Below are 14406 nucleotides of genomic sequence, written 5' to 3' on the forward strand. Positions count from 1 at the left end.
TGGTAGCCCATCCACCTTTGCAGAGATTTCATAACAGTGATTTCAATCTGTGGATCATAGATTGAACTTCATTGCAGCCTTTTCGGTTCGGAACTTTTCGTTTACTTGAAAAAATTTGCGACCGATTTCACGATTATTTACACCTATGGTAGTCGACAGATTTTTTTAAATAGTTAAACTTCACATTTTCAATGAGTTTGGGAATGTATGCGAGGGAGATATCGGCAGTGGCACCAGTTCTGATTTCTCTTAATAGTGGTAAATCCTTATGGGTCGCTTGGGATTTGTTCAGAATTAAAAATACGAGTGCGTTTAAGTGATGGACAAATTGCAGAGGAGATTTTGGTAGCAGACAGCGAGAAGGATTCCATAACAGTCGAGTTCAAGCAAGGAGATGGTACTCATATTACTGCAGTATTTGATTTCAAACGGGTGAGGGAACGCAATATTTTGAAATGTAAATATTTCCAACAGTTTCAAAAAACTGTAATATGCTGCATATTATGTTACTACCAATGAACAACAACACATACACTATTACATTACTATTATATATATATACCCTGGAAATTATATTATAATTGCATATCCATTTTCTATAGACCTATATATATTTATCTATATGCTGCTTTATTGCATACAGTATGTATAAAGACAAATATTTTCACATGAAATAGCTAAGAAAAACAGTTCTCTTGGACAGACTTGAAATTCTATCCTAATTGTTATTGTCTGTTAACATAGAGGCATAATTTTGTTTTAGGATTGACCATTATTACAATCAAATGTATTTAATAAAGCCTGTTTTATGATAGCAGTTGTCACAAAGTGCTATACAGATACCCAACCTAAAACCCTAAAGAGCAAGCAATGCAGATGTACAAACACAGTGGCTAGGAAAAACTCCCTAGAAAGGCGGGAACCTACCAAAAACCTAGAGAAGAACCAGTCCTCTTCTGGCTGTGCCAGATGAAGATTATAAGAGTACGGCCATTTAGGCCAGATCGTTCTTCAAGGCATTTAAACATTCATAGATGACCAGCAGGGTTAAATAATAACCACAGTGGTTATAGAGGGTGCCACAGTTTAACATCGTAGGAGTAAATATCAGTTGGCTTTTCATAGGTGAGCATTGAGAGGTCGAGACAGCAGGTCAGAGAGAGAGAGAGAAAGTCGAAACAGCATGTTCAGGACAAAGTACCACATCCAGTGAAAAATGTCAGTGTTCCATAATTGACAGACAGGAGTCATCAGGCCAGAAACAGCAGGTCCGGGAACAAGGTTTTCCATAGCCGCACAAAAAACAGCAGAACTGGATCGGCGGCACAACCGGTTGGACTGGGGACAGGGACAGCCAGGAGCCGTCAGGCCAGGTGGCGCCGAGGCATGGTCGTAGGGGAGACAGAGAGAGAGACACCCAGGAGCATTCAAGGGAGCATGCCTAAGATCACACAGGACACCAGATAGAACAGGGGAATCTGAGATCACACATCACACCAGATAGGACAGACTCACCCTAGCCCCCTGGCACATAGGCTGTTGCAGCATAGATACTGGGGACTACAGGTGTTTTTCAACAAGGATATGTGGTGAACTATCCCTGATTGAGCAGGCATTTGATATTACCCTGGCTAAGGAACTCCCTTCAGTGGCCCAGGATATCCTGACATTACACACATTTAAAATCGTATTGACGTGAAGAGCAATCAAGAAGTCATAAAACTGTTGTCCCCCATTGGCTCTACTCAGACTGTTGAAAAACTGTCTTAAAGTCCCAGTGGGCTTTTCTGGTTACAGTTAACAGGCACACGCTGCAGGGGAGCAGCACATATTTTCTTCTGTCTGGATCAAGTCAATTTAGATGGCAGCCCTCCCTCCATACATGTGCTTCAGGTCTACTCCTGTCGGAATTTCGCAGATTTCTGGAAAGTTGGAATTGGTCTGATGGCAAGCTGCCAGACTGGAGTAACTGTACAGACAGGAGAGCCAGTTCATCTTGTAAAGGCAACTCTTGAAAAGGTGCGTTGCATAAAAGGAAGGGGTTATTTATCTTCCTATGGTGTGTCATGGAGGTAAAGAAAGGGGAAAGAGTCTAACTAAAAAATAACATCAATATTATGCAAGAAGTAACTGCACTGTGCATGCTTCAGATAATCCAATATTTACCAATGGTTGAAAATTACAGATGCATTGTGGGATTATTTTTCAAGTCCAATTTGCGTCTTCGTTGTTTGTTTCTGGTTCCTCCCCCTATGTCTGCTTATAAAAAGGTGATTACAGTTTTTGGCAACCGAAAATTCTCCTGCCTTTCAGACCTTAATGTCAATACCATGACATTTGCTATCACAGACTGGAACATGTTCCGGGATTCTTCCGATGGCATTGAGGAATACACCACATCAGTCACTGGCTTTATCAATAAGTGCATCGAGGACGTCGTCCCCACAGTGACTGTACGTACATACCCCAACCAGATGCTATGGATTATAGGCAACATTCGCACTGAGCTAAAGGGTAGAGCTGCCGCTTTCAAGGTGCGGGACTCTAACCTGGAAGCTTACAAGAAATCCTGCTATGCCCTGCGACAAACCATCAAACAGGCAAAGCATCAATACAGGGCTAAGATTGAATCATACTACACCGTCTCTGACGCTCGTCGGATGTGGCAGGGCTTGCAAAATATTACAGACTACAAAGGGAAGCACAGACACGAGCTGCCCAGTGACACAAGCCTACCAGGTGAGCTAAATCACTTCTATGCTCGCTTCGATGCACGCAATACTGAGGCATGCATGAGAGCATCAGCTGTTCCTGACGACTGTGTGATCACACTCTCCGTAGTCGACGTGAGTAAGACCTTTAAACAGGTCAACATACACAAGGCTGCGAGGCCAGGCGGATTACCAGGACGTGTGATCCGGGCATTTTCATACCGCCCAAACAGATCCACAGATGATGCAATCTCTATTGCACTCCACAATGCCCTTTCCCACCTGGACAAAAGGAACATTTAAGTGATAATGCTATTCATTGACTACAGCTCAGCGTTCAACACCATAGTACCCTCAAAGCTCATCACTAAGCTAAGGGTCCTGAGACTAAACACCTCCCTCTGCAACTGGATCCTGGACTTCCTGACGGGCCACCCCCAGGTGGTGAGGGTAGGTAGCAACATATCTGCCACGCTGATCCTCAACACTGGAGCTCCCCAGGGGTGCGTGCTCAGTCCCCTCCTGTACTCCCTGTTTACCCACGACTGCATGACCAGGCATGACTCCAACACCATCATTAAGTTTGCAGACAACACAACAGTGGTAGGCCTGATCACCAACAACGACGAGACAGCCGCTAGGGAGGAGGTCAGAGACCTGGCCGGGTGGTGCCAGAATAACAACCTATCCCTCAACGTAACCAAGACTTAGGAGATGATTGTGGGCTACAGGAAAAGGAGGACCGAGCAAACCCCCATTCTCATCGACGGGGCTGTAGTGGAGCATGTTGAGAACTTCAAGTTCCTTGGTGTCCACATCAACAACAAACTAGAATGATCCAAACACATCAAGACAGTCGTGAAGAGGGCACGACAAAGCCTATTTCCCCTCAGTAAACTAAAAAGATTTGGTATGGGTCCTGAGATCCACAAAAGGTTCTACAGCTGCAACATCGAGAGCATCCTGACTGGTTGCATCACTGCCTGGAACGGCAATTGCTCGGCCTCTGACCGCAAGGCACTACAGAGGGTAGTGCGTACGGCCCAGTGCATCACTGGGGCTAAGCTGCCTGCCATCCAGGACCTCTACACCAAACGTTTTCAGAGGAAGGCCCCAAAAAATGTCAAAGACCCCAGCCACCCCAGTCATAGCCTGTTCTCTACTACCACATGGCAAGCGGTACCGGAGTGGCAAGTCTAGGACAAAAAGGCCTAGACAACAACCATAAGACTATTTGCATTGTGTGTCTCCCTAACCCCTCTTTTTACGCTGCTGCTACTCTCTGTTTATCATATATAAATAGTCACTTTAACTATAAATTCATGTACATACTACCTCAATTGGGCCGACCAACCAGTGCTCCCGCACATTGGCTAACTGGGCATTGTGTCCCACCACCCACCACCCGCCAACCCCTCTTTTAAGCTACTGCTACTCTCTTTTCATCATATATGCATAGTCACTTTAACCATATCTACATGTACATACTACATCAATCAGCCAGACTAACCGGTGTCTGTATGTAACCTCGCTACTTTTACAGCCTCGCTACTGTATATAGCCTGTCTTTTTACTGTGGATTTATTTCTTTACTTACCTATTGTTCACCTAATACCTTTTTTTGCACTATTGATTAGAGCCTGTAAGTAAGCATTTCACTGTAAGGTCTACACCTGTTGTATTCAGCGCACGTGATAAACTCTGATTTGATTTCAAGACATATTTATTTTTTCACTGGACAGTGAACAACCTGTGTCCAGTTGTTTGAGGCCTGCCCAACTGGAATGTTCCCATTCCCTCCCCCACTCTGTGTACCCCATACATCTGCTTCTCTGGAGGTTCTGCCTTCACAGTGGGGGAAACAAGAGTCCCCCTCCTCCTTGTCTTTTTTAACTCAAGCACTCCACAGTTTCCCATTATCTGCATCTCCACCTTAAGGACCAACCGGAGTGTTGTTTGAGTCATGGTACTTGGTTGACTCAGAGGGAAGTCAACCCAATGTCACGCTCGTTGAAAAGAGCGTGTGTATAGTTCTACATATTTATTTCGGTGAAACTTTTTAAAAAAACGAAACGTGAAAGTAGTGGTGCACATGCACAAACACAAAACAATATCCCACAAACACAGGTGTGAAAAATTTGATCCCTAAATATGAACCTAAATATGATCCCCAATCAGAGGCAAAGATTACCAGCTGCCCCTAATTGGGAACCATGCAAAACACCAACATAGAAATATAGAACTAGAACACCCCATAGTCACGCCCTTGGTCAGGGCATGACACCCAATGGGCCTGGTAAACAAAGAGAAGAAAAGGACTTGTTCCTTGTTCAGATAACCTAGTCTTCCCTTTGTCTGCTCAGTCGACTGAAATGTTTGCCTCGGCTTTGAGTTCTACTGTTTTTTTTTGTAACAGTTGGGATAGCCATTGAGATGGAAATGAAGTCAGAGGAGCATTGGGACGGATGAGGGTACTAGGGTAGGATTCAGGTCTCATGGTGCCAGTGAAGGTCAGGGCAGGTCAGGTCAGGTCAGCCCTCATAACAGACATAACACTTGATATAGTAGTAAGTTATGGACTATCCTTATGCCACACACCTAGTGGAGTTTTGGCAGCACTTTTACATGAAGGTGCCCTTACACCACACCTTTGTGATGTTTCTGTTGAAATGGATTTAGCTGAGAACAATAGCAATGCAAAGTTTGATCTTAGGGGATACTTTCACATAAGTAACAAGCATTGTAACAACCAGTGAATGTATACAATATCCGGTTTACATTTCATATTTATCTCATCTCTTTTTTTCAGGATGTGAGGATTGGGAGAGCTCTGAACCTGGGGGAGCTAGAGCGTGGCCAGAACCAATACTAGGTGCTGTGCTTCATCTCACGGCTCAATCACCACCAGATCACCCCCACTGAGTCCATGGCCCGCCTCAGACAGGTGAGCTGCTGTAACAAACCACCACCTTCCCTCATAATCTGGGCCATCATTCCCATATCGGGTATAGGAGGTAACAAGAGACAGGTTTTGGATGTGGAGGAATAGTACCAATGGTGTTATTATAAGAGACATTGTGTCACAATAACATGTTATACAGATGTCAGATCTTAACTTGATCCTTCTTTTGTCGCAGACAATTTCCCTGCTGCATCAGGAAATTCGAATGCACCTCGTGAGTCTTTGGAATCAGGGCAAATAATTGTCTCTCTCGATTGCTCAAACGCTAGGCCTAAGTCCTATTACTGCAACATTCAAATGTACAAAAATGTATCTGAAATGCAGCCATACACATCAACAACTGTTGTTTTATATAGCTTAATAACACAAGATAGATATTGGCAACACCAGGCAACACTAGGCTATGACATGCAAGTGTCCAGTGTATCCTAAGGTAAACATTTTGTTTACATTTAGCGGTTAGGGCCGCTGCCTTCAGATCACACATATAGGCCTTCCGTATCGCTGTTGATTCGATTCGGCCCACGCCCTTCTGGCACAAATAACTCAATCCCCCCCGATTGACTTGATTTAGTTACACATTTCAAATATCTTGATAAAAAATGACCATACTAGACACTTTTGAATAACATGCATAGGAAACTAATAAAATAATAACAGTAGGCTACACCAATGGTAGTTTCCATTCATACAAAGTGTCAGGTAATTGCCATAGAGTTGCCTTGTTAAACAATGTTCACGTTTTATAGTTAGGCTATGTATAATTTGTCAATATAGTTCTGGTCTTTGGTGTGGATTGAAAGCTTGTATAATGTGTCTTTAATATTTCATTTCGTAAAGCTGTCAAGATGTTTATGCATTTGAGCCTATCCATAGACAATCTCGTTGAGCTCAGATACTTTTCTTTGATGTGTAAATGATCAGACTATTCATTTTACTTCTTGAAAACATTGAAATAAATGGAACTAATTTGTGGAGCCGCAGTGTGCTGCTTAGACAAGCACTGAGAACACTAGGAAGAATACTGATGATGCATAGGCGAGTCGTTTGAATTATTTTCCTTAAACCATAGCCCTAACCTTAACCAATCGGAATTAACGTCTAAACTTTAAGTTGTTTCGGTTTTAACCTTGTAACCACATGGAATTAGTCGTGTAACCATGTGGAATGAATGTGTCGAAAATAGACATCCATGAGTCAAAGTGCAGTGGGCCGGATTCAAACTCATGACGACTCTGACATATGTGTGGCGGGGTCAGTGGCTTCAAACACTGGACCACATAGGCACTGAGGAAACCAAACATTTATTTTGCCTAGTGCTTGCCTTCAACAAATCATAAAACAATTGATTAAAAAAAAATACAGAATGAAAAATACAAATATGTAAATGTATAATAATCCAGATAAGAATTAATATGAGATGTGCTATAGCCTTCATAAGGTATAAAGTAGGTACGGTGTGTGTAACAGTATAACTTTAATCTGTCCCCTCGCCCTGACCTGGGCTCGAACCAGGGACGCTCTGCACACATCCACAGTCACCCTTGAAGCATCGTTACCTATCGCTCCACAAGTGTGCAGAGCGTCCCTGGTTTGCAGAGCAAGGGGAACCACTACTTCAAGGTCTCAGAGCAAGTGACGTCACCGATTGAAACTCCACTAGCTCGCACCACTGCTAACTAGCTAGCCATTTCACATCGGCTACATGTGCATTCAATACAAACATCGCTTCCAGTTGACCCTTGGCGCCGAATCTAAATATTTCTTTATATATATTCAAATCCTCCGGGTGCAGGACTAATTTCCTCCTGCAACGAAAGGGGTCAAATAAAGATCCGACATCTGTTGGGCTAGTTTCGCTGACACAGATTAAGCCTCATCCTGGACTTTCAATAAAGTATCTTCGTTGAGCATGTTTCTTCGTCGAGGACTACCAACCCATCATGTAAAAATGTAATTGTAGTAGGCCATTCAAATGTTCCTTACTGCACAATGTTATTTGAATTGTACATTTTTCTTTCTTTCTTTTTTACATTTACCACCAATCTGTTTGAACTCTATCATAAAGGTCGTGGAGCTTACTTCCATTGGTCAATGTATTACACTAGCACTACTAGTCCTTCTTTATAATATGGAGCTGTTCTGTGTTGGGATTCTACAGAGGAACCCCAACTTGGTCCGCAGGGCAGAGGAGAGGTATGGGGTGGAACACCTCCACATGGACATGGTGGTGTACATGAGTCGTGCAGGGCACCTCAACACACTCATCCACAACGTGTGTAAGGAGGCACACGAGGGGTTTTATACCCAGACAGTCGACACCAAGCATTGGCTGGATAAAGGTAAGTTTGGCTTCCATTCAGATGCTCTATAAGTGTTTGGGTGTTTAAAGAAAAGAACCTCTTCATTCTATCTATCATAGCTTTCATTTCCATTGTGTTGCATAAGGTTCCCTATGCTTTTGGATGTATGTCTGCACAGCCATAGAGTTCGTTGCAATACATTTCAACAGACATTCCTTTATGGAAAGTCACAATTTAAAATCTCTCTCTCTCTCCGGGAATAGAGGCCATTGAATTTGAGCCCCTGCCCCAAACAGCAGACGCCCCTGGTCTGCAGCGATGCCCGTCCACTCTGGATCTGTGACAGCCCTGTGTCTGCAGTTATTGCCTGCATCTGGAGTGGCTCCCCTGCCTGCTCAAATACTGCCGCAGCCGGTTGGACGTGGCTGGAAGGGCCAACCCCTATAAGTGTTGCATCAGGAGCTACAGCAAGGGCTACCGCTTCGACTACTACGTCCCCCATAGAAAGCTCTGCCCATGGGACGAGGAGACATAAAGCAGCTTGTTTGGCTCCTGGTTCTTTCCTAGAAGGCATTTAGCCTACATTACATGTCTTGACTGAGCAAGTCAGGGAATTCACGTACAGTTGAAGTTGGAAGTTTACATACACCTTAGCCAAATACATTTCAACTCAGTTTTTCAGAATTCCTGACATTTCATTCTTGTAAAGATTCCCAGTCTTAGGTCTGTTAGGATCACCACTTTATTTTAAGAATGTTAAAATACAGAATAATAGTGGAGAGAATGATTTATTTCAGATTTTATTTCTTTCATCACATTCCAATGGGTCACATGTGTACATACACTCAATTAGTATTTGGTAGCATTGCATTTAAATTGTTTAACTTGGGTCAAACGTTTCGGGTAGCCTTCCACGAGTTTCCCACAATAAGTTGGGTGAATTTTGGCCCATTCCTCCTGACAGAGCTGGTGTAACTGAGTCAGGTTTGTAGGCCTCCATGCTTGCGCACGCTTTTTCAGTTCTGGCCACAAATGTTCTATAGGATTGAGGTCAGGGCTTTGTGAAGGCCACTCCAATACCTTAACTTTGTTGTCCTTAACCCATTTTGCCACAACTTTAGAAGTATGCTTGGGGTCATTGTCCATTTGGAAGACCCTTTTGCGACCAAGCTTTAAGTTCCTGACTGATGTCTTGAGATGTTGCTTCAATATATTAACATAATTGTCCTCCCTCATGATGCCATCTATTTTGTGAAGTGCACCAGTCCCTCCTGTAGCAAAGAAACCCCACAACATGATGCTGCCACCCCCGTACTTCACGGTTGGGATGGTGTTCCTCGGCTTGCAAGCCTCCCCATTTTTCCTCTAAACATAACGACGGTCATTATGGCCTAACAATTCAAAATTTTTTTCATCAGACCAGAGGACATATCTCCAAAAAGTACGATCTTTGTCCCCATGTGCAGTTGCAAACCGTAGTCTGCCTTTTTTATGGCGATTTTGGAGCATTGGCTTCTTCCTTGCTGAGCGACCTTTCAGGTTATGTCGAGATAGGACTCATTTTGCTGTGGATATACAGTAGATACTTGTACCTGTTTCCTCCAGCATCTTCACAAGGTCCTTTGCTGTTGTTCTGGGATTGATTTGCACTTTTCGCACCAAAGTACGTTCATCTGTAGGAGACAGAACACGGTATGATGGCTGCGTGGTCCCATGGTGTTTATACTGGCGTACTATTGTTTGTACAGATGACCATGGTATCTTCAGGCCTTTGGAAATTGCTCCCAAGGATGAACCAGACTTGTGGAGGTCTACAATTCTTAGGTAATATCTTTTGATTTTCCCATGATGTCAATCAAAGAGGCACTGAGTTTGAAGGTAGGCCTTGAAATACATCCACAGGTACACTTCCAATTGACTCAAATGATGTCCATAAGCTTATCAGAAGCTTCTAAAGCCATGACATCATTTTTGGGAATTTTCCAAGCTGTTTAAAGGCACAGTCAACTTAGTGAATGTAAACCTCTGACCCACTGGAATTGTGATTCAGTGAATTATAAGTGAAATAATCTGTCTGTAAACAATTGTTGGAAAAATTACTTGTGTCTTGCACAAAGTAGATGTCCTAAACAACTTGCCAAAACTATAGTTTGTTTACAAGAAATTTATGGAGTGGTTTAAAAACTAGTTTTAATGACTCCAACCGTAGTGTATGTAAACTTCCAACTTCAACTGTATGTGGCCTTAGAGTGAAGGAACAGACCTGCATATTGCCCGACATAAGTCTAACCGTGAAGTTAGACATTTTTAATTTACACAATTTCTTGTTGTGGGACAGAGGAGTGTCTCTTGACTTACCACCAAGGTGTTTGGATTCAACCAGACAGTAGAGCATGTACTTTAATCGTACAGCTATACAGGAGCCTAACGGGAACAAAGAGAGTGGGGTTGGGAAATTTTATGATATTATTGTATACCCGTGACTTGATTCTTGAGTAGCTTACCATGAGATTTAACAAGGGGAAATCAACAATATGAGATTTTATATCACCCAACCTAGAAGAAAGTGCCAATGCTAGCATGGATGAATGTTTTGACCAAAGATGGTGGATAAATTAACATGTCTTACTGAGGCAGTTTACCATTGGAAAATAATGGTCAAGGTTCCAGTCTGTGTAAGTGTGTGTTCCCTCTCTCCCGTGAGCATGCTTTCCTGCCTGAAGCCAGTGGTTCTGGTCTACTTGTTGTCCTCTCCTCGCTCTCCCCACCCGCCCGACCAGAACATTTTTGCCAGTGAGATGTCTCTCCTCTGGGGCACCCCCCCCTGCGGGTCAGGGGCAATAAGTAGAGTAGCCACACCTGACCCGAAAAAATGAGGGAGTGGGGTGTCTCGTTTTCTCTACTGTCTCTGTTTTGACTTGGTGCCATCTGTTAAAGTGCTGTTCAGTGCCACCTAAGGGTGAGACTGTGAATGGTGGATCTGCTCCGAGAAAACAGACACTCTTTTTATATAACAATTTGTTTTTACTTAACTGATGCAGTTTTAATTTAATTTAGGGATATTCTGTTAAAATAACTAGGACATTGAAACAATCCAGTGTGTAACCAATATCCACACATTTTTACCTTGAACTATACTCTCTTCGACTGTCCCCATAGCAGAACACTTTTTAGTTCCAGGTACATGGAACCCCAAAAGGTTTCTATTTGGAACAGAAAAGGGTTCTTCAAAAGGTACTGCTATGGGGACAGCCAAATAACTATTTTAGGTTCTAGATAGCACCTTTTTTTCTGAGTGTAGGGACCAATATTTGTCTGGCTGGGAGGCTTTTGCCATTGCTGTCAAATGCATCAGCATGTAGCCTAATCTTTGCCTTGCAACTTCAAATGCAGAAACTGACTTAAGTCGTGCTTATATTCTAGGTATAAGGAATAAAGTAGAGTTCACAGATGAACTGTGAGTACTGTTCTCTCATATTCGTGGTGGTATGAGATATTCATCAGGCAGCTTACATGTGGGAACCTTTCACATCCAGTTCTTTTTAAGCCTTTTTTATCCCTCTTTGATCAACAATATTTTCTCAGGTTTATCATCTCGTGATAGACTGAAGAAAGAAACTAGTGGACTGTCGTCCTTATATGTCCGAAGTGCCAGTGATTAAGCTTGTGCTGGATATTGCTGTTCCACATGTTATTATTACATTATGCTAATTATAGTCCATCTAGCAGTTGAAGCTCACAATGTTTTCTACAAGAGTGTCTAACTTTGACAAATTAAAATCCTAAATTGTCTTCATACTAATGCTTCTTCTATCGGGCATCATATTGCCAAGCTCATTAGATGTGTGGGTATATAAACATCATAATGCGCCTAAAACCATGCTTTGGAAAACACTCCCCGTCTTCCATCTTTTCTTCATGGTGAAGATGCTGGTGCTTCCACACATTTGGGGTTCCTGAGTTAAATAAGCAATTAAAACCTCCCATCATTCTTAAGGTCATGTATAAAAATACCATGGCTAGATGAAGAGATCTCAGTGACTTTAAAATAGTAGTCTAATGTGTGTCTCAGTCACCAACACAATTGAACACTTATGGTAGATTCTCGAGCGGTGTCTGAGACATAGTGTTTTCTACCGCCATCAACAAAACACCAAATTATGGAGTTTGTTTTGGAAGAATGGTGTTGCATCCCTCCAATAGAGTTCCAGACACATAGAATCTATGCCAAGGCGCATTGAAGCTGTTCTGGTGGCTCATGGTGGTCCAACACCCTATTGAGACACTTTATGTTGGCTTTTCCTTTATTTTGGCAGTTACCTGTATGTTCCATCCATATAATGCACAAACATCCATTGTGGAGTTTGACTGCCCTCTGGTGATGACTGGACTGAAGGTTGCCTGACTAAATACATTTCGGAGAGTTAACAGCTATATAATAGCTTTAGCCTGTAGCTCAGTTAAATATAAACTATGCTGTTAAACTGACTTAAACAAACATTTAATATCTAGCAGTTTGATTAAAAACACCATTTGACCAGATTTGCCTACAACCACATTTCGTGGTCCACATATAGAAGTCATTTTGTGGGGGAAAACTAATTCTGATTGGCTGGGCCTGGCTCCTCAGTGGGTGGGTCGGGCTCCCAAGTGCACTCCCTGGCCCACCCATGGCTGCGCCAGTGGTGTAAAACTACTTAGGTCGTTTTTTGGGGGTACATGTACTTTACTTTACTATTATTATATTTGACTACCTTTACCTTTACCTTGAAAATATTGGACTTTTTACTCCGTACATTGTCCATGACACCCAAAAGTGTCACCCATAAGCAGGACATGAAAATTGTAGTTTTTGTAGCCCCATCTGGTCACTGGAGCCGGAGCGCGCTGCTTAGACAAGAACTGAGAAAACTAGGAAGAATACTGATGATACATACTGTAGGCAAGTCGTTTTTTATTATTTTCCCCAAACTATAGCCCTAACCTTAACCACTTGTAATTAATGCCTAAACTGTAAACCTTTGAGTTGTTTCTGTTTTAGCCCTGTAACCACATAAAATTAATGCATCAAAAATAGACATCTGTGAGTCAAAGGGCAGTGGGCTGAATTCAAACCCATGTCGACTCTGACCTATGTGTGGCATGGTCAGTGGCTGTGAAAACTGGACCAAATAGGCACTGAGGAAACCAATAATTTATTCTGCCTAGTGCTTGCCTCCAGGACTTCCACATCCAGCTTCATCACGTGCGGGATCGTCTGCTACCAGCCACCCGGACAGCTAATGAAAAGCACCATTTGACCAGATTTACATTTTGTGGTGAACATATAGAAAAACAAATTTCTTCCCCTCCCCAGTGGGTGGGCCTATGCTCTCCCAGGCCCACCCATGGCAGTGCCCCTTCCCAGTCATGTGAAATCCATAGATTAGGGCTAATGAATTTATTTAAATTGATGATTTCCTTATATCAACTGTAACTCGGTAAAATCGCTGAAATTGTTGCATGTTGCATACTGTCTACCTGTGCCCTAAAAACTTACTTCCTGTTTCCTAACAATATTGTTGTTTGATCAGTGTCTATGAACTTGATGTGGACAACAATAATATATTAGCCTAAATAATACTTTTTGCATCACTTGTCTTTCTATCATAGACTCACGGTTTTACTTTTCAATCGTAATTATTGGGTGTGCCGAAATAGTCTTTTATTTATTTATTTATTTTATTTTGGAATTTACCATATATGGTAAATTCACCTATGGTATGTGCATACGCATGTGTGTGTTTGTCTTTCTGTAGGAACAAAGTGTGAAGGAGCGTATCCAATGGCATGAAAGACAGTTGAAGATGCTGTTTCAACAAGCCAACCAAAGAGAGGAGTAATCAGCTGTTTACTCAGTCATCTGTGCCATTCTCCTTCTGGACATAAATCTTATCTTTATGTGTCTTAAGTTTGATCAACTTCATTTGCATAAAGGTCTTTGTGTCCCATGCCTTCTTTTCTTTATGCTTAGATGTCATTCAGGCAGACAGACCTATGGTTGTTGCATCATCTTTTCTTTATGTTTTGATGTCATTCAGGCAGACAGACCTGAGGTTGTTGCATCTCAAAACATGCTAGCACAATATTTTGTAGTGAATAGAAACAGATGAGAATACACTTGAACCAAACCTGTCATCATGGTTTATACATTAATAAAATGTTATACATGCTTATGAATTGTAACGCTTGTAAATGCACATGTTTATAAATATTTACAAATAATGAAATATAAATGTATTGATTATTTAATAAAGCTGATTCATGAAAGGTACTATAATGTATTGTCCCCATTTTGGAAGTCTGCCCATTTTGTCTGCCCAATGGTAGATTTCAATCTTGTTCCACAGTAACAAATAACTATGATGTAAAGCTTATTATTCTCTACACA

General features: G+C 42.1%; 1 pseudogene; it reads left to right on the top strand.

Moving 5' to 3' along the window:
- Positions 1 to 203: 203 nt before the first annotated feature.
- LOC135549231 (out at first protein homolog) lies at positions 204 to 8511 on the top strand (annotated as a pseudogene).
- The last annotated feature ends 5895 nt before the right edge of the window (positions 8512 to 14406 follow it).

Source organism: Oncorhynchus masou, chromosome 12 (assembly GCF_036934945.1).
Source record: "Oncorhynchus masou masou isolate Uvic2021 chromosome 12, UVic_Omas_1.1, whole genome shotgun sequence".
Lineage (NCBI taxonomy): Eukaryota > Metazoa > Chordata > Actinopteri > Salmoniformes > Salmonidae > Oncorhynchus > Oncorhynchus masou.